This window comes from Lactuca serriola, chromosome 9 (genome assembly GCF_051521515.1).
Source record: "Lactuca serriola cultivar US96UC23 chromosome 9, Lser_US96UC23_V15, whole genome shotgun sequence".
In the NCBI taxonomy this organism is placed as follows: Eukaryota; Viridiplantae; Streptophyta; class Magnoliopsida; order Asterales; family Asteraceae; genus Lactuca; species Lactuca serriola.
Genome location: NC_136416.1, coordinates 89,143,288 through 89,169,410, shown reverse-complemented (window position 1 = coordinate 89,169,410; position 26,123 = coordinate 89,143,288). Strand labels below are relative to the sequence as shown.

The following is a 26,123-nucleotide window of genomic DNA, read 5'->3' as shown; positions in this document are numbered from 1 at the left end:
AATAAATTTAAAAGGGATGACTAATAGATTGACAAGTGACATCATATTAATTAAGATGTTTTATATAGTGACACATGACAAAATGACTACTCTTTTATTAGTATATGATAAGGATATATATATATATATATATATATATATATATATATATATATATATATAGAACCCCTTTAGAAACAGTTCTCTGTTTTTATTTGGTGTTTTTTTTTCCTTTTTCATTTGGTGGGTTTACTTTTAATTTATTTATTTATTTATTTTGCCTTCTTTAAGATATTGGTTTCCACATGCTTTGATGGGCAGAGCCATCATACACGTGTTCTCTTATTCGATCTTTTCCCAATGTCCTTTCCACCTGGTGTCATCAGCAGAACCAATGTGTAGGTGGTCGGCCTCAGATCCTTCTTGGTTGTAACCCCCACCACTCCACCGCCTAATCCACTTCCCATTTAATTTCTCCTCATTATTACAGAACCCTCTTCGTCTCCCACACTACTCCCATCTCTGATATATCTCTCCTAATCGATCAACAGTTGATTTGCAAAGCATAAACACTATCCCCTAACCTACCACTGTCTTTGTCGTCCCAATTCGATTAACCGTCGGAGGAAGGGCTTGAAAATTTGGCAAGAAGGTCCAATTTTCAGCCGGTCCAAACGACCCTTGCCACCCCGCCATAGGTGACATCAGTGTTCGCTTGTCGCTACAGGCACATCGCTACCACGTCTTTCCTACTTCAGAACCGACCATTCAGATAGATATTTGAACTTCTCCTTTTCACTAGTAAAAATCGGAATATGATGAAGGGGATGTTTGATAAAAAAATTTTCTAATATCTGCTGTTTTTTTTTGTTTTTTTTTGAAATATGGTAAATTCTTTGTCCTCCTTCCACACAACGATTTCCAGTTTCCTCTTGCATTGATTAAGGAATCCTATAATTTGGAAGACAAGAATTAGAGGATAACATCGATTAAAGCTACAACTAAAGCGACCTACTTCCGCTGGCTACAAACAAGGTTTGTTCTAACCCCTATTCAATCAATACTTTTTTCCTTAATAAAATCGATTTGAATATATGTCTTTTCTTAGATGGTAGTCTTCCAATATGGTTCAGTTGTCCTATTTAATGTTCCTGATCATGAAATTGATGGGTACCTGAAAATTATTGAAAGACATGCTTCATGATTGCTAAATGAGATAAGAAAAGATGGTGAGTTACATCATTTGCCGATTTGCATGCATTATATATTAAGATATAACCAACCAATCTGATATTATTCTTTAGATATTCAAATTCAAATGTATTTTACAAATATAAATATACATGTATACTCTTGTGATATTGAAGCAATTAATAAAAAAATATTTGCATTCCTTTCTTACTGCTTTATATAGTATCAGAGCCCGCCTCTGCACACACCATTCCGAGAAATTCTTTATCTTCTTCACCCAACCAAACTCAAATGACTGGAGATACTAATACTTCTCTAATCCATAACATCTTAACGAAGGACAATCTCACTATTATCAATTTCCGTTGCACATTGAAGCTCACATCTACAAACTATCTGGGCTGGAAGACACAAATCGAAGCTCTCCTCCATTGCCTCGATCTGTATCAGTACATCGATGGAACCTTGCTGCCGCCAACACCAACCACTAATGTTGATGGAACAATCACTCCTCATGCCGATTACACCAAGTGGTTTATACAAGATCGACTACTGTTTGGCGCACTCGTCGGTATCGCGTCTCCCCAAATCGTCCCTCTAGTGACCAATGCTTCATCATCCAGATAAGCATGGCAAACCCTGGCTGGCACATACGCCTCTCCTTCACGAGGCCACATCAAGCAACTTCAGTATCGACTCAAACAAATTAGAAAAACATCTGATCAAATTATCACTGACTATATGCAAAACATAAAGACAGTGGTAGATGAACTCGCAATTCTTGGTAAGAAACTTGATCAAGAAGACATTATTGATGCAGTCATGAATGGGCTCGACCAATCCACGAACAAACCCATCCTTGATGTAATTCACGCAAGAGATTCTCCTATTTCATTCAATGAGTTACATGAAAAGCTAATCAATCATGAGTTAACTCTTGCTCAACAAGTATCAACAACAAACATTCATCATCCTGCCACTGCCTTTTGTGCAAATTATCAACCAAATCGGAAAACTTGGCCTCCTTGTCAAGAGCAATCAACAACGTCCGGTTGTTTTCCTACTCCACCAAAACATACTCCACCAAACACGCAACTCAAGGCACTGGACAATGACCTTTCTTAGGAAAGTGTCAATGGTGTTATCAAAAGGGAATTCCTTGAGCAACTACTCAACATTTAAAAAGTTCTTTCCTACAATTTATGTACCCTCTCCTAATCGAAATTTGCAGGTGAATAATGCTCAACCTCATCTCATGGCTCCACAATATTTATCCTCACCTAACACAACAAACTGGTTGTTTGACAGTGGTGCAAGTTTCCATGCCACAAATGATCTAAATAACCTGTCCATTCATGCACCATACGACGAGACAGAAGAACTAGTAATTGCCTTAGCAGCAACAGACAAAGAGGCAGAGTGGATTCGAGATTTACTTATGGATATTCGTTTGTGGGATATTCCGATGCCTTAATGCCCATGTACTGTGACAGTGAGGCCACACTGTCTAAAGTATATAATGCGGTATATAATGGGAAGTCAAGACATGTAGGTCTGTGACACAATTTTGTGAGATAACTAATTAAAAGTGGTACCATCAAGGTTGTCTATGTCAAGAAAAGTAGGAACTTGGTAGATCCGTTTACCAAACCTCTGACAAGAGATTTGGTTACATCTACCACAAGAGTCATGGGTCTAAAACCACAATAGAATCGTTTAGTGATGGAAACCCAACTTGACATTAATGCTCCTAATTTTCAATTTTAAAGGGTAACAACGAAATCACTAACGATAGAAGGTACTATCATTCATGATAGATCCATGTGAGGTAGGATAGTACGTCGTTGCCGAGAATGAGGTTGAGTTACGACTCTTAACATAGTTTTGGAGACATCTAAGCAACGAAGATGTTGTAAAACTTTGCCTATATGATCTAGAGGTGGTGCCGCCTCAAGTGAAGAGTAGTGGTTTATCTTCTAAAGGGTCATGAAAAGGATTTATAGCGCATGGCCATAATAGCGCTCAGGGAGAACACAAATATGACTTGTGATGTGTGGGGGTAAACCGGAGAGGTCATTTAGGTTCATGGTTTAAACCTATAAGGATACCATTGAATCCGTCTCTTCTTGTTTGTTCTCATTAAACTAGGGTTTAATCTTCGTGACACCCGAGTGACATCATCTGTCTAAGTGAAAGGAAACTTACCAACTTGGTGGGGGATTGTTGGAACTTTATATATAAAGGAATTGCAAGTTGGCAATTTCCTTTGTATCCCACATTGGTGGGGGGAAGAAACTTTTGTGGGTTTATAAGCCTATTCCCTTAGTAAGCCTTCAAAGGCTTTAGTGGATCAAAGGAATGGGCCAAGCCCACGCACGCGCCTAGCCTAGCCTAGCACTAGCCAACGTCGCGAGTGCGTGAAATGGCGCGATTTAGGCGCACTTTGCACGATGCATCGGTCGCTGGGAGCTGAGGAGCTTTTATTTTTGACGAGTTCGGGTCAAGCCGGTTTGAAACCGATTCGGTCAAATGGTTGACCGCCGTTGACTTCGTGTTGAATTTGTGGAGGCCAAGTCAGGGTATTCTAGAAGGATCAGGAAACGACTTGCTTGGAGAGCAAGCTGTCGCCCTAGGGTTTCTGGGGCCGGCCTATGGGGGCCCGTTTGATGCCTTCTAGGGTTACAATACCTATAAATACAGCTCCCGGGGAGCCACATTTACACTTCACGAAATCTGAAAGCTCTCTCCCCCTCTCTACGATTTTTCCTTCTGGTTTCCAAGTAGTAGATTTGTGTTTGTTGATTTCCAATGCTGTTGGAATATCAATCAAGCTGCATTAAATCCTGGGGTTTTACTTTGTTGCTTACAGCCAGTACAAGCGAAGTAAAAACCTTTAAGGACAGGAGTCTGATCCGTGCAGTTGCTTCAAGATCAAGATCAACAATCAAAAGGTCGGTTTTACTTTTATGTCTTGTGGTTAATTCGTCCAATAACAGGACAGTCTTCTTCTACCTTTCTTATAATCAGATCTAATCGAGATGGATAGATCTGATTTCTGGACGAAACTTGGTAAATATAATAATAATAATTGAATCTATTATTCGCAACTAATCGACATATAATTCTCAATATTATTTTTCGGTTTCCTTGCGCGTCTATTAGTTTGTTTTACAACGTATATTGATTGTAATCTCATCTCCTGGAGCTTAAAGAGACAAAGCACCCTTGCAAGAAGCTTAATAGAGGCTGAATTCAGAGTTGTCGCCTCCACCACCACTGAAGTTCAATGGATTACATCTCTTCTCAGCGAACTTGGTTTTCAATCTATCACCACCCAACCATTTATTGCGACAGTTTAAGTGCAACTTCATGTTCTGCCAATCCAGTTTTCCACTCTCGAATGAAGCATCTTGCTTTAGATTTTAATTTTGTGAGAGAAAAAGTTCAGCAAGGCACCTTGCGAGTTCAACATATTGTAGGAGATGACCAGTTAGTTGATGCCCTAACCAAACCCCTCTTAAGACCATGTTTTCACTATTTGCTATCCAAGATTGGCCTCATCTCAGGATTGTCCTTCGTCCATCTTGCGGGGGCATATTAAGATATAACCCGTCAATCTGATATTATCCTTTAGATATTCAAATTCAAATGTATTTTACATATTCAAAGCTTGTTGTATCCTTTCGTTTTTATCTCCGAAATTAGTTGTATATACAAATATAAATATACATGTATACTTTCATGATATTCAAGCAATTAATAAACAATTATTTGCATTCCTTTCTTACTACTTTATATTATATTCATATTAAAATCTAAACTTTGTGAGTTTTATCATGTATGATACTCAAAATACGAGGTCAAAGAGAAACCAACCCTCAACACATGGATGCAAGGTGGATTATATTATATAATGCTGCAGTATTTGAATATTGATGGGACCCATACAATTAGACATTTCATTATATTTTCTTTTTTTTAATAGGTTGATGGGATGGTTGGAGAATTCACTGATATTAACCGTCGTATGGAAAAAACTGGAACTTTTACAATGAAGAGGAACAGATTATTTCAATTGGCGGGGAAGACAAATTCAAATCTTGCATATGTCAATCTTAAGCTTGGACTTTTTGAATGGTATAAATTAGGTCATTCAATTTCTGTGTTTTGTTCAATTTGAAGTTGAAAAATTTATGAAAAATGTTGTATTGTTCATGTTCAGATCTGATGTTGCCTGGAAGGATGCTAAATATGCTCAGATTTGGGAGTATCTTACAGATGAATTCATGTTGACTCAAAGACTTGCTACTTTAGATTTTAAACTGAAATTTGTGGAGGTAAACTATCATTTGTTTGCTTACTTTATTTGTGTGGATGTAGGAAATTTTTGTATATCACTTGGAGATAGAAGAGTGTTCTTCTCTAAACTTCCTAATACTCAGGTGCAATGTCTATACATACATATAGAGGGTTTTTTACACATTCTTTTTTGTTATCCATATGTTTAATCAATGTCTCAATCTTCCTTTTTCTTGTAAATTGATGTTTAGAATATGTTGTTCATATTATATTAATCAATCTGCTATTTTAAATGTAAAATAAAAAAAAAGGTTGGGTGTTGTTGGAATGTTCAATTTTATGCGTGTCACTTTGTCTTGAATTTTTATTTTTCATATATTAATTTAACAAGTTGTCTTTTCTTGTATTTTGCCTATGTATGGGGAAGAAATTGTACCTTGGTGTATGTTGTAACAAAATGTAAACATATTTTGTTAATTGTTATTCTTGGTTGGTTGCATTCACTGGTAACAAAGTTTGCCAAGTTGGTGGTTGATTATGGTGGCCATGTTTCATTCTATATAAAAGAAAATGGTGAATGTTAGAATAAAAATCCACACCAGACATCGAAATTCCATGGATAGAGGTCAGTATTTGTCAATAATATTATATTTTCTTCAATGTTCTTGACATGTATTTGGATATTTTAAAACCGAATTCTATTTTCCCTAGAAGTCAAGGTAAAAGCAACGGAGCCATTGACAGAAGATAAGATGAATTCGGTAACCCCACTTACAATTTTCAATTACATCATGAGGAGTTTATTAAAAGAGGGAAGAAGGTATAAAAATTCAAATTTCTCATCTAATTTGCTATATAGTTTTTAATTTTTTGGTGTTTTATTGATTTCTGAGACTTAAATTTCTCATCTAATATTGCACATTCATTTTTTTCAAATCCTCCTAAATATAGAATACAACTCATATTTTTTCTTGAAAAAATAGTCAAATAAACATCATGCTTTTATAAACCAGCCAAATATAGTTTCGTATTTCAATTATTTTAAAAAATCTACTTAATGAACAAAGCCTCATTTCCCTATGTTTCTCTATTTAAGTTCTTCTTTATCCATTAAATTATCATATTAAGCGAGTGTTTCCTTTTTACTTAATGGGTTAAACACTTAATCTAGACATATATACACATGTGTTTATTTTTTGTTATGAATTTGTACAGGATTACTTAATGCAATAAGCCAAAAAACGTGGCTTAATGTATTAGAATACCAATTCTTTACTTTTTTTTCTCCAATCTCATGTTAAAACTGATGAATACTGTTAAAATTTTCTGTTGAAAGGTAAAATGGTAATTTAGACTAAATTTCGTGTGACTAATTAGCCAAAAAGAAGCTTAATTTTGAAATCAGATTTGATTTACGAACAATCTATGTGAACTGTTGGTGATTAATAATATCCAAAGAAATGAATGCAGACAATATATTTATGTAGTTTTTGCAAAGTAAGTTGGTGTTTCTACTCATTCTTATTTAACATGTAATATACTAATATTACAATATATAAGTCTATGTTAACTTGTTACAATTTTTATTATTATTTGTACAATGCTTTGGCAGTTTCTGACAGATTTTTTTTGTTGACAAAATACTAAGCGTTAAGAATGTAACGTGGGGTAGTCACTTGAACGGTGGTTGTTTGTTATACACGACAAGCTCAAAGAATTGCTCATTTTTTAGGTTAGCACATGTGTGTGCTTCTGTTCTAATGTAACATGTAGCAATATACATTCATTGTTTTTGTGTATTATGATAATATATTTTCCTCTTGTCGGTATACATTGAAAAATTTACCACCTTCTCAATAGAATTCAATAAAATCTTCTGGTTTTGTTCCATTATATTTTTAACATTTTATTATTATTCATTTTGATTTTTGTTCTAACTTCATTTAATATAAAATTAAAAATCCATGTTTGGGCTATCAAATTTTGATTAAATTCTAACCGGTTTATTTGAGAACCTTTTTTAACACGCTAGTTTCTAATTGGATAAAGATTTGTGCAACCTTTTGAACCTTAAAAAAATCAAGTTATGTTTTAACTAAAAAATAGATATAATACTAATTATTCTAACTCTATTAGATAATATATAAAATATTTTTTATTTCAGATTCAACAAAAAAAAAAATAGTTTATTCTAACTAAAAGGACGATTTAAAAATTTAGATATAGTCATCAAATAAAAAAAAGAAAGTGTTTTTGTGATAAAATATATATCGGTTTCTTTTAAAAGTATTTATAATAACTCCATTTTAAAATTTATTATAACTTTCATTTAATAAAAAATATATTTCATTTTTAAAAAATATAATAAGAAAAAAATGTGTTTATATAATAAAATATGCGGCCTATTTAATATCTTTTTATCATAAATTATCCACAAGTATATTATAATATCCTGAATGATTAATAAAATAATAATAATTCAGAATGTTTTATTTTATCAGGGTATTTGGATAGATATGTTTTTAGCTTATTAGTTTATTGTAGTGGGAATAAGTAGTTTTTTAAAAAATGTTTGGATTAACTTATTTAGCTTATTCCTACCATAATAAGCAATAAACATTCCTCATCGCTTATTAAAATTAGTTTATTTGGCATATTCCTACTTTTTTAAGCTTTCTATCCAAATACTTCGACTCAAATTATTGTGTTAAATCTTACATACTTATAAAGCTTGCATTTTCCCTTGATTGTCATGCATTTGAAACCCCCCACAATAATTTGCTAAAACCTCATGCATTTGAAACTTCCAAACCTTTTCACCTTCTTAATAATTAATCACACATAATCAATGGTAATTAATATGAGATAATAATTTGCTAAAACCTCATGCATTTGTATGGTATTAGAACATGTTTGAGTTTTTGGGTTTTAGACTTTAGTAAATGGGTAATCCGTTTGATACATTGGATTTGAAGCTATTTTATTCGAATTACACAAAACAAGAGATAAATTAATAATATATGCTCATGCATGTTTTGTACAAGCTCCAATCAAAATACAATATATCATGATCATACAATTAAGTGTCTTTTATTCCATTTTTGACTTTATAACAAAAGTTTTTTTACATGGCAAAGAAAGAAAACTTGAAGATGAATATTTAGGTTGGATGTTTATATAAGATTTGTTTTAAATATATAATATAGATATAAATATACAAATGTGTGTCAAATACAGCCCATCACAAATTTAATGTTATAAACCACAATATAACTCAAAGTGGTTTTCCAAATATAATGTTTATACTATAATATAATATATTAGAAGAATACCATATAGTAGACGAATCTCACATGTTGTATAGAAATTTAGTTGCATAGATAATATATTATAATTATATTTCATTTAAAACCAGCTAGGGTCATTTGGTTATTATATTGTTGTATTAGGCACTATAGTCTCATATATTTTGAATGACTCTTACAAAAATGATGTTGTAATTTGAATATAACATAATATCTTATGATGGTTATTGAATGATATTATCTTCGATTGAGCACTTTTTAATTGGAATCAACTTTATTATAGTTAAAAATTTTGGCTCTGTTTTTTCTTTTCATTAGTTCTAGAATATGATATTTTATATTAACTTAAAATATGTCACTATCTTAAAATATATTGAGAATGAAATTTTTTATATTTACTTAAAATACGACACCATTTTCTATTCAATAGTAAAATTAACAAAAGTCGTTAAGTATGTATTTTTATGAGGTTCAACATAAATAGAGGACCACAAATAAGAATTCATATCTAATCAATCATCAACTAATTATATTAGATACTAATGTGTACATAAAAATTACATTTAAAATTTTAAACTCATAGTAAAAATTTTCATTATTTATTATGATAAAAAATCTCTAAATCAAAAAATATACATGCTATTTAATCGCATATAATTTTTATGTATGGCTGATTCACAATACATTAAACCATATATAACCATATTAAACTACATAATTATCCCACTACGCAACACACAGACATTCGCCTAATTTAAGCAATAAGCAACCACTTTTTTCCTTATCAAACACCCCCGACTACGGATAATCTTTTTTGAGCCACATTACATATATTTAAATAACAAACAAATAAATATGTTTCATTTTCATCTTCTTTTTGACCTCTATAAATATGAAAATCCGTTTGATTACTCTCCATCAAACCACAATCTTACGATCTCCTCTCTTCCACTCCCTCACCATCTCTCATCCTCAAATCTCAAAATTCAAACGTTTCCACACTCTCTCCGGCGAGATTCATTCATCTTAACTTATACTCGTCTCTGCATAGTTTAGCTTTGTTGGTGAATAATTAGAGAAGAAAGTTGATTCACTTTTGTTAGGTTTTCTATAGACAAGAGACAAATCAAGTAATAATGGAGAGCAAGAAGCAGGAATCAGGAAATCCTTCGTCTTCATCATTCACAGAAGCTCTCTTCGGTCCTAAGGACGGCGGCTCCTCCTCCTCCTCCTCTGGCCGTTTTGGCTCTGTTTTCGGCCCTTCTTCCACGGTACACCTCCATGTTTTCCAATTCATCACCTCTATTTCTTCATGCATCACCTTAATTTCTGACAGATTCTATCTATCAATTCATAACGACGATTTAATCCCCATTTACAACAGATTGAGTTAATAATTGAATTGTTGAATTGCTTCTATCGTTTAATTCTAGTTTTTCAAATTCAGGGCTTAGCAAAAGACACAACGCACTGCAGCAAGCACACAGGAACAGAATCATCGAATAACCAGGATCCTAATGGAACCAGTGCTTCAAGGGGGAATTGGTGGCAAGGTGCTGCTTCTTTTTGGCTATCATTCAAATATACAAAAAAGATTATTATATATTTTTTGAAAATTAACCAAATATTTATTGTTTTTGTTTTTACAGGATCTCTCTACTATTAAAAAGCCTACTATTTCTAGAAGAAGATGTAATGTAGGAAATGGCAAAATAGTAAAAACATCAAAGAATCAAGGGCCTTTGTAATTCCTTCATCTTTGTTATAGTCTTTGTTTTCTGTTCAATCGGTTGTAATACTTTTTTTTTTTATAGTTTTTTTTTGTTCTCTAGAGTTGTAATCCATGAAAGAAGACTATTTAATTAGTCTTGTTAGTTTTAAAATATTAGAGATCGATATTTTGCTTTGAAATTCAATATTTAAGCATTTTGTGACAAGAAAAATAGAACTAAAAGCTAACTAATCGAGTGGTTTATGGAAATTATGAAAATAGAAACTCTAAACATGTATGTTTATGTAAACTAAGGAACTTTGTAAGGTCGGAAGAGATTAGCTAGAATTAAAGTTTTAGCAGCTTTTAAAGAAATGAGTTTCATATATGGTTTCTTGAAAAATTGAAAAAAAAAAAAAACCAATTTTCCAATGATTGAACCAGAAAAAAGTTTGATGGATAAATCAAAAAATTCAAAATATAATACTTTTTTATGAAATGTGTAAGTATATGTTTATATATTGAAGTAAGAAACCTTATAAGAAAGTTGGGATAATAGTAAAAGTGTTCTAAAAAGTTTGTACAAACATGGAAAATTTTTCAGTTTATTTTTATATCTATTTTAGGGATAATGACTTGAAAGGGTAAGAGTTTTTCGATTTTGTTCATATTTAGTTACTAATTCATTATCTATTTGCCACTGAACTATTGAAATTGTTCACATTTTACCCTTATGACCGGATAAGAATAAAATGTGAACAGTTTTAATAGTTTAGTGGCAAATAAATAATGAAAAAAAAAGTTGAGTGACTAAATGTGAACAAACTTCCTCTTCTATTATGTTTTAGCAAATTATTTATTTTTGTTAAATTCTAGCAACATTTGTTGATGAAGAAATCTATAAAATAAAAAAAAAAAAAACCCTAAAAAATATATTAAAAAAAACAAAAAAAACCGAAACCGAAATAAAAAACCAATGGTTTGGTATTTTCCAAAATAAAAAATCAAAATTTCCAATCTGATTTTGGTTTAAAAAAAATGAACCATTCACATCCTCATCCAATGGTTTGGTTTAACAAAATTTCCAATTTGATCTATGTAGCCTTAAAATAAAATGTTTTTTTTTTTCGAAAAATAACCTCATCCACATCTTCTTTGTTGAGTAAATAGCCAAGATGCTTGACCAGGAGAAGCATCAGAGAAGCATTAGACATTTTGTCAAAAAATCGCATTAGACATTTTGTCAAAAAATCTCTACTCATTAAAGTTTCACTTTATGAAAAGATGAAACAAAATTATATCACATGAAATGCACTTACATAAAATCTCCAAACTTTATAACCACAAGATTCAGTTACTGAAAAGAACAACACACAAATTTTAACTACCGAACCACAATTACATATGCACCTAGATCAAAGGGGATCCAAAAAGAGTAAGACAAAGACCATTGATTACAATATCATCTATCATCAGTCCATAGAAAAGATTTATGCTCTCTAAAACCCAAACACAAGAAAGAATCACTTAGATATGGATTTTACATCAATAATTTTTAAATTAAGTAACCTTTTAACATTAGAAATAGATTGAAGTCTTTGCTAAATCAGAGCATTTTCTATTAAGCAATCATAAATATAGACACAAATCAGAAATCATTATCCAGGTAGCACTTTATGAATGCAACACTTGGTGACAATGAAAAGGGATAATGACTTGATAGGGTAAGATACTTTTTGAAATGTACACATTTAGTCCTTATTCGTTTCTTCTTGTAAAATAAACCCTTATACTTTATTTTTTGTAACAATGCAGTCCTTGTGACCGGCTATACCCGGTATACCGGTCATATACGAATTTTCTTTTAGGAAAAATAACTTGATATGGTAAGATACTTTTTGAAATGTACACATTTAGTCCTTATTCTTTTTTTTGTAAAATAAACCCTTATACTTTATTAATATGTACACATTAGGTCCTTTTCACCGGATTCTACAGGTTTTGCTGATGTGGAAGCACAAGTGGCACTAAATAGCAATTAATTAGCTTAGTCATCGGAGGTGGGTGATCCTCCAGCAACAAGAAAAGGGCGGCGACCCTTCTCTTTCTTGTCTCTCTTCCTTCCGGTCGAACAACAACAGCCAAACACCCTTTACCTGTTGTGTTTCTTCGATGTGTCTCTCTTTGCCTCCATCTTTGAGATATGTTACCAGAAAAGAAGAAAGAATCGACGAGGGGGCTACCAGAGCAGCTCCTCGCAGCCAACTACCGTCTCTACTTCCTCCTGTCTCCCCCTTCGACCTTGTTGTTTTTTCCATCATTCCTCCTTGCTACCAGTGATGTGTAGGAACAGACAAAGGAGTCGCCGGAGATCGAGGTTCTCCCTATTTTTCATGATGAATAAAAGTTGGAAAAATCTCGTTGTAGATATGTGGATGCCACCTGGGTATTTCATTTCCTCCATCTTTGAGATATGTTACCAGAAAAGAAGAAAGAATCGACGAGGGGGCTACCAGAGCATCTCCTCACAGCCAACTACCGTCTCTACTTCCTCCTGTCTCCCCCTTCGACCTTGTTGTTTTTGCCATCATTCCTCCTTGCTACCAGTGATGTGTAGGAACACACAAAGGAGTCGTCGTAGATCGGGGTTCTCCCTCTTTTTCATGATGAATAAAAGTTGGAAAAATCTCGTTGTAGATATGTGGATGCCACCTGGGTATTTTATTTCGAAAAAATAAAAGAAAGGGAAAATGACTTGATAGGGTAAGATACTTTTTGAAATGTACACATTTAGTCCTTATTCTTTTTTTTTTTGTAAAATAAACCTTCCACGTCAGCAAAACCTGTAGAATCCGGTGAAAAGGACCTAATGTGTACATATTAATAAAGTATAAGGGTTTATTTTACAAGAAAAAAAAGAATAAGGACTAAATGTGTACATTTCAAAAAGTATATTACCCTATCAAGTCATTATCCCCAATGAAAAAGGGGTTATTTGCCTTATATAAGGAACAATAAACAATCTATTATATAAGTTTTTTTTTTCAAAATCTATTGGACAAGGTAAATATCAAACCCGTCAGATGTTGTAAGGACTAAAAGTAAAGATTGAAGAACCAGTCTAATAGAATTCTCATTTCGAAAACTTTATGGGATCAATAATTAAGCAAACATGCTATGGTGATGTCGACAACAACCATATGAAGAATTTCCTTGATTGGCGGAGATCTAACAGAAGGATGGCCGAAATGGAGTCGATAAAGGCGGTAAGGCGATCAACAATGGAGATGTGAGCGTCCACAATCAAATGCAGCCTTGGAAGGGCACATAAATACCTTCATGTCCAGCCATCCATGATGTCGGAGCTGATTCAAGAGAATTAAAAACGGAGACATCGGCTGACAATGAATCCAGAATTGTTAGCTAAACCTAAATATAGAAAAAAAAAGAGGAGGGAGGATTGTAGAGAGAATCCTGCCATTCGCAAATCGACGGTAGTCAAACCCTAAATCGGGGTAGACGCAAAATCAAGAAATTGAATGGAAATTTCAGAATGTGAAGCATTTCAGTCGACATAACATCGACGAAGAGTCAGTCGGCGCAAAATCGACGAAAGAGTCCAACGAATGAAGTAAAGCATGAGAAAGGAGGAACTTAGGAGGGAGGCGGGGCAGTGAGTTAGAAGAGGAGAGACGATAGCGGTGGAGAGGAAGCTGTAAACCCAGAGCAAGAAGTCCACCAGAAGAAACTAGAACAATGGTCGCCTTTTTGTACTTCAAGAAATTGAAAACGGTAAACAAAAATTACTGCATGCACTGAACAAGAACATTGTGGTTTTATTATATATATAATTTCTTGAAATCACGAAGATCCGTCATATGATAAAGTTCGACTTTTAGATTAATAAAAATTAGGGTGGTAAATCCCAACTTGAATCTACCAATCCAATCTAGTAATTAGTGACTTGGGTTGACATTTTTAACTCATTTAATTAAATGATTCATCTCATCTAACCCTTTTAATTAAATAGGTTAAATTCCTATCAATCTGTTTGAATTTTTTTGAATATTATTTAAATTATGTTTTTATTATAGTTATATTTTTATTTCTTAAAACTATTGGTTAGTAACTGTTATTGGAAGTTGAGTTGGCTAAAGTGGAAGTCTGACTTAAACATTTATCGTGTTATGTGGTTGTAAATACTTGATTTGTGTTTGCAGTATGCACTTTCTTATGATTTTATTTAATACATAAAGAATTATTGATTTTTTTTCTAACTTTTACGTAATTTTATATGATTTTTAAGAGTGTTTTGGAAAATTTAAATTAACCAACTCAGGTTCTACATATTTAGTAAACATGTTGGATTGGAAAAACAATAAACAAGTTTCAACCTATTTACTAAAAAGATTGGATTGAATTGAGAATTCTCAACGTGTTTTCTTTAACATGTATGTTTGATAGATATTTTCAACCCGTTTAATTAAACAAGTCAACCAATTTACCCAACACAACCCATTGTCAATCCTTAAATTGAAAATATTTAAATAAGCTCTTGTTTGTTCCTATTGTTGTAACAAAATGCACCAAACATTTAAATGAGCTCACATTTTTTCCCTTTATTTTTTAACTAAAACATGCATTATGTTGGTGATTTTAGTGTTATCAACATATTTTAGTGAAATTATTATTAATTTTGAGATAGGTCGAATTCTATTTATTCACTAAGACTAGAGGTGCGTGGTACACACTCAGAGTGATAAATGAGAACTCGAGAATACGGAGGTCCGGAGGCAACACCCCTGGGTACATGGTTCCAAGGGACAACACCCTGGATATGAAGACTAAGGTTCTTTGGAACAAAGAAGTGAGGCTAGTTAAGGTGCAATGGCAACAACGAAGAGACTCCGAATGGACCTGGGATCCGGAGGAGGAGATGAGGGAGCATTATCTGGACCTTTTTGCATAAGCAAACTTCAAGGACGAAGTCTAGTTCAAATGGGGAGATTTGCAATGCTTGGTCCAGGTATGAATTAATTCTAAATTTCTTTTAAATATAGAAAGGAACTCGACGAGTTGGGAGGCTCCAACTCGACGAGTAGGAAGCCTTCCATCTGCGTTGATCAAAGGATCTACTCGACGAGTTGGGGAGCCCCAACTCGATGAGTAGAAGTTGGGGATGAAAACCCTAATTTTCGGGCATTCCACCCTATATAAAGAACATTAACTCCTAGGGTTGGCCTCCTCACCAGCCCCCTTGCCCAGAGAAAACCCTAGAATCGTTTTCCTCCTTGTTCATTGAGTTTTGTGAGTGTTTGAGTGATTATTTGAGATCTTTGAAGGAGGTTTTGAAGAGAGAAGTATCAATCTTGGAGGAGTGAACTTGGATCCAGAATCTCTACATCAAAGGCTACATCTTGGAGGTATAAAGTCACAACCTTGACATGTAGTTATTAGATCTCATTTTTGTAGTTTAGGGCTTGGTTTTGGGACTTTGGCTTGGATGTCTAAAAGAAAGAGGGCTCTAGAGGCTGAGACTGTAGATCTGGCCTCTATAAGACTTCTAGAGGATTAAAGTTTCAAACTTTAATAGCCTCCATGTCCCATTCATGCAATATGTTCATGGGATAATGACTTGATAGGGTAAGATACTTTTTGAAATGTACACATTTAGTCCTTATTCTTTTTTTCTTGTAAAATAAACCTTCCACGTCAGCAAAACCTGTAGAATCCGGTGAAAATGACCTAATGTGTACATATTAATAAAGTCATTTTATTAATACCCAAGTGGCATTTTCCCTTTCTTTTATTTTGTTGAAATGAAATACCCAGGTGGCATCCACATATCTACAACGAGATTTTTTTCAACTTTTATTCATCATGAAAAAGAGGGAGAACCCCGATCTCCGACGACTCCTTTGTGTGTTCCTACACATCACTGGTAGCAAGGAGGAATGATGGCAAAAACAACAAGGTCGAAGGGGGAGACAGGAGGAAGTAGAGACGGTAGTTGGTTGCGAGGAGCTGCTCTGGTAGCCCCCTCGTCGATTCTTTCTTCTTTTCTGGCAACATATCTCAAAGATGGAGGCAAAGAGAGACAGATCGGAGAAACACAACAGGTAAAGGGTGTTTGGCTGTTGTTGTTCGACCGGAAGGAAGAGAGACGAGAAATAGAAGGATCGCCGCCCTTTTCTTGTTGCTGGAGGATCACCCACCTCCGGTGACTAAGCTAATTAATTGCTATTTAGTGCCACTTGTGCTTCCACATCAGCAAAACCTGTAGAATCCGGTGAAAAGAAGCTAACGTGTACATATTAATAAAGTATAAGGGTTTATTTACAAAAAAAAAAGAATAAGGACTAAATGTGTACATTTCAAAAAGTATCTTACCATATCAAGTCATTTTCCCTAAAACAAAATTCGTATATGACCGGTATACCGGGTATAGCCGTTCACAAGGACTGCGTTGTTACAAAAAATAAAGTATAAGGGTTTATTTTACAAGAAAAAAAGAATAAGGACTAAATGTGTACATTTCAAGAAGTATCTTACCCTATCAAGTCATTATCCCTATCTTCATTTTTAAGCCTAAAGTAGACCTTTGAGTGTGTTTCAAGCATGCATGGACATAAAGTTAGAAACTTTACATGCTTTGTCCACCCTTGGACATTAGATCTGTCTTTTGGGACGATGGGATGAGAGTTTAATGGCTTAATTGGTCAAGACCCTCCTCAAAGGAACTAGGGTTTGGGTCTAAAGCTTATTATATGATACTTGAGGGTAAAGTTGGAAACTTTAACCTTCTAGACGTATCTATGGTTAGGGATCTGAAGTTTGGAACCTTTAGATCCAAGAAAAAGTGCTTAATGCATTAAGTGAGTTGACAGACTGGAGAACTCGAAGAGTTCACAAGGGAACTCGACAATGTGAATTGGGTTATCCCGATTCTTTTGGGAAACAGAGAAACTCGACGAGTTATAGGAAAGCTCGATGAGTTGGGTCGCGATATCGCGATTCTGACTTTAGGATGGACTCAACGAGTTCAAGGGGTGACTCGATGAGTTAGGTCAACTCGGAGCATTGACTTTGACTTGACTTTGACCTTGACCATGATTGAATTTTAAGGGTTTGAAGGGTTGAGTTGTATCCAAGGAGTTGTTTATGATTAGGGAGGTGGCAGAGCTGATACTCAGAGTTTGGACCTACTCAGCTACAGTTCGCATTTGAGGTGAGTCTCCTCACCATAAAAACAGGTCGAAGGCACCAAGGCTGGCCCATTAATTTCTATGTGATATGCTAGTTGATTATGTGGTATGTGATATACTATTTGTATTTTTGCTGCTTGCATGTAAGACCTTGAGGGGTTACCGAGGCAATTGGATATAAGACCATGTGGGGGTTCCCATGGCATTCTAGTGGGCTAAGACCATGTGGGGGTTCCCATGGCACCCGGTGTAAGACCTTAGAGGGTTTCCATGGCATCCTTAGTTAAGACCCGAAGGGTTTTGAGCATTCTAACACGCCTATGGTGTACATGCAACCCTCTAAACCTTGTATCTATGTTTTCTCTATTATACATGCAAATATTCAATATTCCAAGGTTTCATCCTAACTAGCATAATATGAAACAACTATACTAAAAGAATCTAGTAGAATGACATACCTTTTGATGGAACTTGAAGTCTTGAACCTTTAAGAGCCTAGTGCCTCAAGTGTTGCACCTCAAATGGTTCACACAGCAACATGAACCCTTGGAATAACTTGAGAATAAGGATACTTGCACCAAATCGGTTTTTCCCTCTTGTGTACACACACTAGTGACATTTCATTAACTAGGGACCTCTTTATATAGTGTGGAGGATTAGGGTTACATTCATGTAAACCCTAATACCCATGACCTTTCATTTCCATAGAATCCATGGGTTAAACACTCCATGAACTATACATGAAAGCTTAGCCCAACCTAAATGAACTTGGCCCATCCTATATATAAGAGTCCATATTTAATTAGTTCCTTTTGATCACTAGATTAATTCTGAATTAATTCTTGATCAATACTAATTAAATAATTTGATTCCATATTAATATATTAGAACTTATAATATATTAATATAAATCATAAGTATCCTTTTTCTCATTTTGTCTATCCAATTGTTTCGATGCCATGCAACCCAAATGGACCATGCTAAATCGGGTCAAGTACATACCAATTATAGTTATGGACTTAGACACTAATCCAACAGTCTCCCACTTGGATAAGTCTAAAACTATTATTCCGTAGGACTCAAAAACCTGACTAGCAATCGTAGCTCTTAAAGCCGTTGTCGAACTCTGACCTAGTCAATGACTTGTCCATTAGATAAGGATCATATATTCCTCCATTCTAGATATCATATGGACTAAGACATGGATTATAATCATTCTCTCTGTCCATTTGTTGTTTCCTGATTTCCGATATATGACGACTGACTAATTGAACAAATCAAATCAGTTCAGGCTTGGCCAAGCACTTAGGGGTGTCATCACTAAATCATCGAGGGGCCCACAGATGTCGCTTTTATCCCTTCAAGGGTAACAGGAATGGATAAAATTCGACTCATATGCTTGTTCTACTACTTTTTGAATCATACACAAATGCATGTTTTATAACATCCAGTTACCAATGCCTTTTAGTACAATCAATGTATGACCAACTCATAGTCAACAACCCATATATATAGGTTTGAAGAATATAAGATATTATCGTCTCATGATCACTAGTGATAAAATCCATGAAGTGAGTCAAATGAGTGTGGGTTTAATCCAATACTCAGAACTTATGAGCACCCATGAATATTGTAGCAACTCTTGCTATGTCCAACACCTTAGACATCTACAAGCCAACTTCATGATAGTCTCGCCTTAATACCTACTTCCAACGTATTATCGACTGTGGATGGTTTGAATAACTTAGTCATCCGGGAACAAGAATAATCAAATCCAATATGGCCCCAATCACCTTTGAGAGTAAATAGAACACCTTTTATTTAAACATCATATTGATTACTCATTATTCATTGTATAATGTTTCAAATATATCAACTTAATACTTGAATTAAAACAACAGTTGTCCCATGTTTCGAGCATGTACACTATGTTTTCTAAACAATAGTTATGTCATACACTAAATATGCACACTATGTTTGTATATGATCCTTACTTTGTGAAATAGACCAATTGAACATAATTCCAATGATTCTCATTTCACAATCCCAAATCCTTACGGTAAATGTAAGAATTCCAAATTCCTGTCATTTACCGAAATCTGTTAGATTCTAAACTTATATGCGTTAATCCTCATGTAATGAGTCTATGCACAAAGTTACAAAGACTTGGCAACAGACATTACATAGTATTCCAATGGAAATCAATTCCATGGAAACGAAGTCTCAAATTCAAAGTACAATGCTTTGAACATCCTTCTTGCATTTAGTTTCCTAATCTTACACAGATTTAATGAATAACTTCCACCTATGGGAACATTTCCATATTCCCATTTTGACTATCACTTCCGAACAAGAGTTGCTTCATTTCGGAATATGTCAATATGGTCCTTTCCAAAAATTTACACCATACTTCCAACTGTCCCTAAGCAACCAATCTTTGGTAAACCTTAGATTGTCCTTGACAATTGCTTAATCAAATTAGTCATACCCAGTTCTAATACTTTTTCCCTCTTAATACCCTAGGCATTTGGAAAAATTTAGAACAGATGAATATTATGTCACATGCAATCGATCCTATATATGAAGCAAATGGGACACGATTTATGATGTCTGACATAAAGACATGATATTAGATCAGTCTTTTGCTATAATATTTCTTTTTCTATTTGCCATGTTCTCATAATTCAAATTATAAAAAGGGATGTCGTAATCACAATCGAATTTTAGAACGCAAATAATGTTCCCATCTATAGAATTTCCTTATGTTGAACCATTCCATCATAACATTCATATATATACTTGAATAAATTTGATTAAAATCTCACGATCTGAGCTTTTAGATTTGAAATGAAGTATAATTTCCTCTCCCTTAATTATAGCAAATAAACTTTTTCCCAATTGAAACTTTTGTTTTCTATAATTAACATTGCTAAATTGCAACACTTATTATAATTATCATGCTCCCACTAACATGATGATTATTAGCATAACACTTATGCTCCTACTAGCTTTGACATGTACTCAGAAATCAGTTGGACTTCTAAAAATCAATACTTTATTGACTTTCTTACTAAAGTTCAGATTTCTGATACGAGATGCTTTGATAAAACTTTATCAAAATCATACTCCTTTCCTTAGATAGCACACATATGTGTCTAAACAATTTCAGAGCTATGAAAAGGGATGCCGTAATCATAGTCTCAATTGTTTAGACCTTTGCCATTCCTCACAAGTCCATGTTAGTGTGTCGGTTAACCATATACGCTCCACTAATGACTTTGAGAATGCAAATATCACAATTGCTATCTACTTAGTGAAAGCGTTTCCTCACCATGATTTTCATGAATAGGAGAGAAACCTTATGACACTTAGATTTTATGGTGTATGTGTTCCTATCCATATGAATTTGTCAAAACCATAATCACAAGACAAGGTTAGTGACAAATCCAAGCTCATATGGACTGAACTTGTGCAGTGTTAACTTCTTGCCACCTGGTAGCACAAGGGCCTGCCATTGCTTCCAAGTTGTTACGCAACCAATAAAGAACTCTCAGAACTCATATTCAAAGCCAACTTTAACTGGAATGGGCACAAAAATAGGAATATGTCAACACGATAGGTTATAAACCTCAAATCGTGTGCTAGTGATGCACTACAGGTTTTATTCTTGATTAGATCTTGAAACTCTTTCAGGATCTTTAAGACTCCTACTGTCCTCTTGACATATAAGAATCTCTTGCCAAATATTCAAGAGATAGTGCAGATTCTTTATCAAGAAAAACACTTCACACAATTGGCCTTAATTGGTCTTTGTTTTATCCAAAACATTACAACTTACCAATTTCAAATGAACAAGAGTAGAACACATTTTACTCATACATTTGACAAGTGTTAATAAACCTTCTTTAAGATGTGTCACTCAAGTTACAATCTTGGAGTATGACTCTAAGACTTGTTTTGGAACGAAGTATGACTCATCTTCTTGATTTAACCACTTCAACAATTCATAACTCCTCTTCTTAGCCATAAGAATGCACTAAGATGTCCTTAGAGGATGAATTGTGATATGGTCTCACAATTATTAAGATGATCATAAAACATGATACTAAAGTACTCTCCCATCTTTTCAGATTTAAGAAACTTTTATCTTTATGCCAAATTTGATTCTTCTCATTCGTTCTGCCATACATCGAAACTTTTCTAATGCTTCAGAATTATACTTAAAACTTGTAAGTATAACCATATTTACTAAACTATAGTAAATCATGATGAATAGTCTTATCGATCTTTTGTGGCGGACTTGACCAGTGCACAAGAATGTGTACTCGATCCCTTAGTCCTTCACTTGACTCACATATACAGGTGAACAAAGAATTAGTCTTAATTTTCCAAAGATGAAAAATTCTCATTCATCATACAACTTGCATGATTCCAAGTTTCTTTCCAATTGAAACTTGGGTGATGAGAATCTTTCCTTATTTGGTAAATTTAGACACTACCATAAAAGAAAGAATCAAATTCATATTTCCATTATTGCTAGAAACATACAAACATCAATTTACAAAAGAAAGAATCAAATTCATATTTCCATTATTGCTAGAAACATACAAACATCAATTTTTCATAAACGCCATTGCAAGGAGATATAAAATAAAGTAAAACAAAATTTTATTTATTTATAAAATGTGGAAAAAACTTTTTCCTTACAATGCAACTTTAAATGAAAACTATGCTATTACATATTTTCTAGCAATCTATCATAACTCCTAAGTAGTAGCTCAAGAATCCGATCTTTGAACCATGCGATTGAAATCCATCTTCGCGATTAGATTCAACATACTCTTCCTTTAAGTTTCCTTCCCTTTGCTTGATCCTGCCAAACATCAATATGTAAACGAGTCACATTTTGTATTAAGAATCATCAATTAGGAACTTAACAAAGTTAGATAGTGGACTTACCTGAAGCAGAGTCAAACTTTTTTTATTCTTCCTTTTCTCAGATCTTTCAGGTAGCCAGGGCAGCTTCGCAACCAATGCCCCTTCCTTTGGCAATAGAACCATATGGACCCTTTGGGAATGGTACACTAGACTATCTCAGACTTTCCTTTCTCTTTACCATTTAGTCAACCGAGTTGACTATGGCCAATCCCTTTCCATTGGGAAGAGGAAGCTTTCTGGATTTCCAATGTCACCATTGTTAATGTCCATGGAAGTTTGGGAAGTCAATCTTCCAATCAAATTTGCTTTACCAGTGCTCCAAATCATTGCTGATTCAACAGCACCAAACAAATAGTTTAGATCATTAAGGGTCATGTCATAGTCTATTACCAGTGCTCCAAATCATTGCTGATTCAACAGCAACAACCAAATTCCTAAAGACTTTGACACCCAACTCTCACGGCCTATCGATATGTGACTTCATCTCCAAGATGTGAGCACACATAGACCTTGCTTGGCAATAGGGCTTGAGTGACATTGAACTATTTAAGAACTTGGGGAATAGGGAGAATAATTGGAGGAACTGGAGGAAGAGAAGTATGATTTCCACGATCTAACCACGGAACATCAACTTCCTTAGGAAAGCTTGTTCCACGAGATTTGGGAAGATCATAGTTATCTAAACCAGACATCTATAATGGGAGAAATTCAAGTTAGTTGATTTAAAGTCCTTAATATAACACCCGATATGAAATATTAAGGCTAGGACCCAACACAATATTTTATAACTTGGAAGAGGGATGCCGTAATCCAAGCTATAAAATATTTGAAGGTAGGCAAATGGCGATTCACCAATTTTCACCATGAAAAACGAAATAATTTATTAGGTTTTAATTGGATTTGAAACTACTAGATCTTTTAAGATTCATTGAACTTTTCAATGGCATGTTTCAATCTCGATTGTTCCCTCTCAAGTTTGTGACTAGGATGCCAAGGATCACAAACAAGGTGTGAATAACCATGCAAATATACTTGGTACTCTTAATTTTTATCACCTAATCGATGTGCCGGTTCACCACACGTGCTCCACTGATCCTATGATAAACATTAAGTTACCCTTTGCCTACCTTGTTAAATCCAAGCTAGTGTGTCGATTAACCACACGCTCTCCACTACTGACTTAAGCAAAGTGCAAAGTGTAATTTCATGGGTTAGCACCAAATTCACATTTTCCTAAAGTAACTAAGATTGGGAATTTATAAAAGGTTTAGTTACTTTATATTTATCATTATACTTATAATGAAGGGAGAATTAGAGCCCTGTCAAACCCATTCGGCTACGACCCTCCACCAGTCAAGGAAGCGGTGGGTGAGAGTGGACACCCATTAAACTGCCATTTTATAGGCAGTAACCTTATACCCCCCTTATAGACCGGCTTCGTGAATGAGGCCTACTAACGGTAAGACTGACTTTGTTCTTATACATACATACATATATATATATATATATATATATATACACACACACACATATATATATATAATTAACTTATAATACTATAAAGTATAAGGGTTGAATTTTAACTTTTAAAATTCTAAGGGTTTAACTTGTAATTAAAGTATTCATGAGGGGAAACTTTACAAATTCAAAAACTTGAGGGAAAGTTTTGAACTATTCAAAAACTTATGGATTTTCACAGCTTATGAGTTTAATTAAGCTTTTAAAAACTTTAATGAAGAGACTCTTGAACATCGATAACTTGAGGACAAGTTATGGAGTTCATAAAACAAAAGACTCTTTAATTGTGTAACTTATGGATTTTAATGAATCTTTAAAAGAAATGACTTTTGGTAATCCATAACTTGAGGACAAATTATGGACTCCATTAAGAAACATTTAGATCAAGAATTAACTGACAACCAACTTTGCAAATAATTCCTATGATCTACCAAAACACATAAGTATATAAACAATCATATCAACAATTTCAAGAATTACATAAACACACATAAAACTTTAAATTTTGATAACAACCTCGAAATTTGTTTACCATAATCATTACCACATCAAAAACAGGTTATATAAGTCCAAAACAGTTTAAGGTAATGATCTAGACCAATTCCAACCTAAAAACTCGAAGATATGCTGTCAGGGGATCCAACTCGTCGAGTGAATGAACCAACTCGATGAGTTGGATGAATTTAGGAATGTACTCATCGAGTCCCTTAATGGACTCGGCGAGTCAGCTGTCCAGACAACATACAAACTTCGCTTTTCAGCTATTTGCATCAAGTATAAATGAAAACAAGCCTAGGCTCTGATACCACCGAAGGGTTTTGATCATTCAAACACTCCTATGGTGTACATGCAAACCTATAAACCTTGGATCTATGTTTTCTCTATTATACATGAACATATTCAATATTCCAAGGTTTCATCCTAACTAGCATAATATGAACCAACTATACTACAAGAATCTAGTAGAATGACATACCTTTTGATGGAGCTTGAAGTCTTGAACCTTTAAGAGCCTAGTTCCTCAAGTGTTGCACCTCAAATGGTTCATACAACACCAAGAACCCTTGGAATAACTTGAGAATAAGGATACTTGCACCAAATCGGTTTTGCCCTCTTGTGTACACACACTAGTGCCATTGCATGAACTATGTACCTCTTTATATAGCGTGGAGGATTAGGGTTACATTCATGTAAACCCTAATACCCATGACCTTTCATTTCCATAGGATCCATGGTTAAACACTCCATGGACTATCCATGAAATCTTAGCCCAACCTAAATGAACTTGACCCATCCTATATATAAGAGTCCATATTTAATTGATTCCTTTTGATCACTAGATCAATTCTAAATTAATTCTTGATCAATACTAATTAAATAATATGATTCCATATTAATATATTAGAACTTATAATATATTAATATAAATCATAAGTATCCTTTTTAATCATTTTGTCTATCCAATTGTTCCGATGCCATGCAACCCAAATGGACCATGCCAAATCGAGTCAGGTACATACCAGTTATAGTTATGGGCTTAGATACTAATCCAACAAGACCATGTGGGGGTTCCCATGGCACCCGAAGTAAGACCCTGGAGGGTTTCCAGGGCATCCTTATATGTTTATTTGCATGCTTATATGATTGATATGGTTTATGTGATTATATGGAGTATGTGGGATATGCTCTGGGGAACTCACTAAGCGTTAGCTTACAGTTTGTTGGTTGTTTCAGATACTTTAGGATCTAAGGGCAAGAGCCCGGTGTAATGGCACGACATGCACTCTCTGGCATTTTATTTGGGGACACTATGATATTATGACAAAATTGTTTGATGTTATGGATTTTGAAAACAAATGTGATTGAAATTTTATAATTTAAGGAAATGATTTTGTTATTAAAAAATGAAAATTTTTATTGGAAATTTGGGATGTTACACAGAAGGTCAAGTACTCCCTAAACCTTCTTCAGTTAGGG

At 34.2% G+C, this 26,123-nt stretch overlaps 1 long non-coding RNA gene across 1 annotated transcript; it reads left to right on the top strand.

Annotated features, from left to right (window-relative positions):
• The first annotated feature begins 9,682 nt into the window (after positions 1-9,682).
• On the top strand, positions 9,683-10,690 carry LOC145074177 (uncharacterized). The gene is made up of 3 exons (XR_013691732.1): positions 9,683-10,045; positions 10,222-10,327; positions 10,424-10,690. It is a non-coding gene; the product is annotated as an uncharacterized LOC145074177 (long non-coding RNA).
• Positions 10,691-26,123: the final 15,433 nt, after the last annotated feature.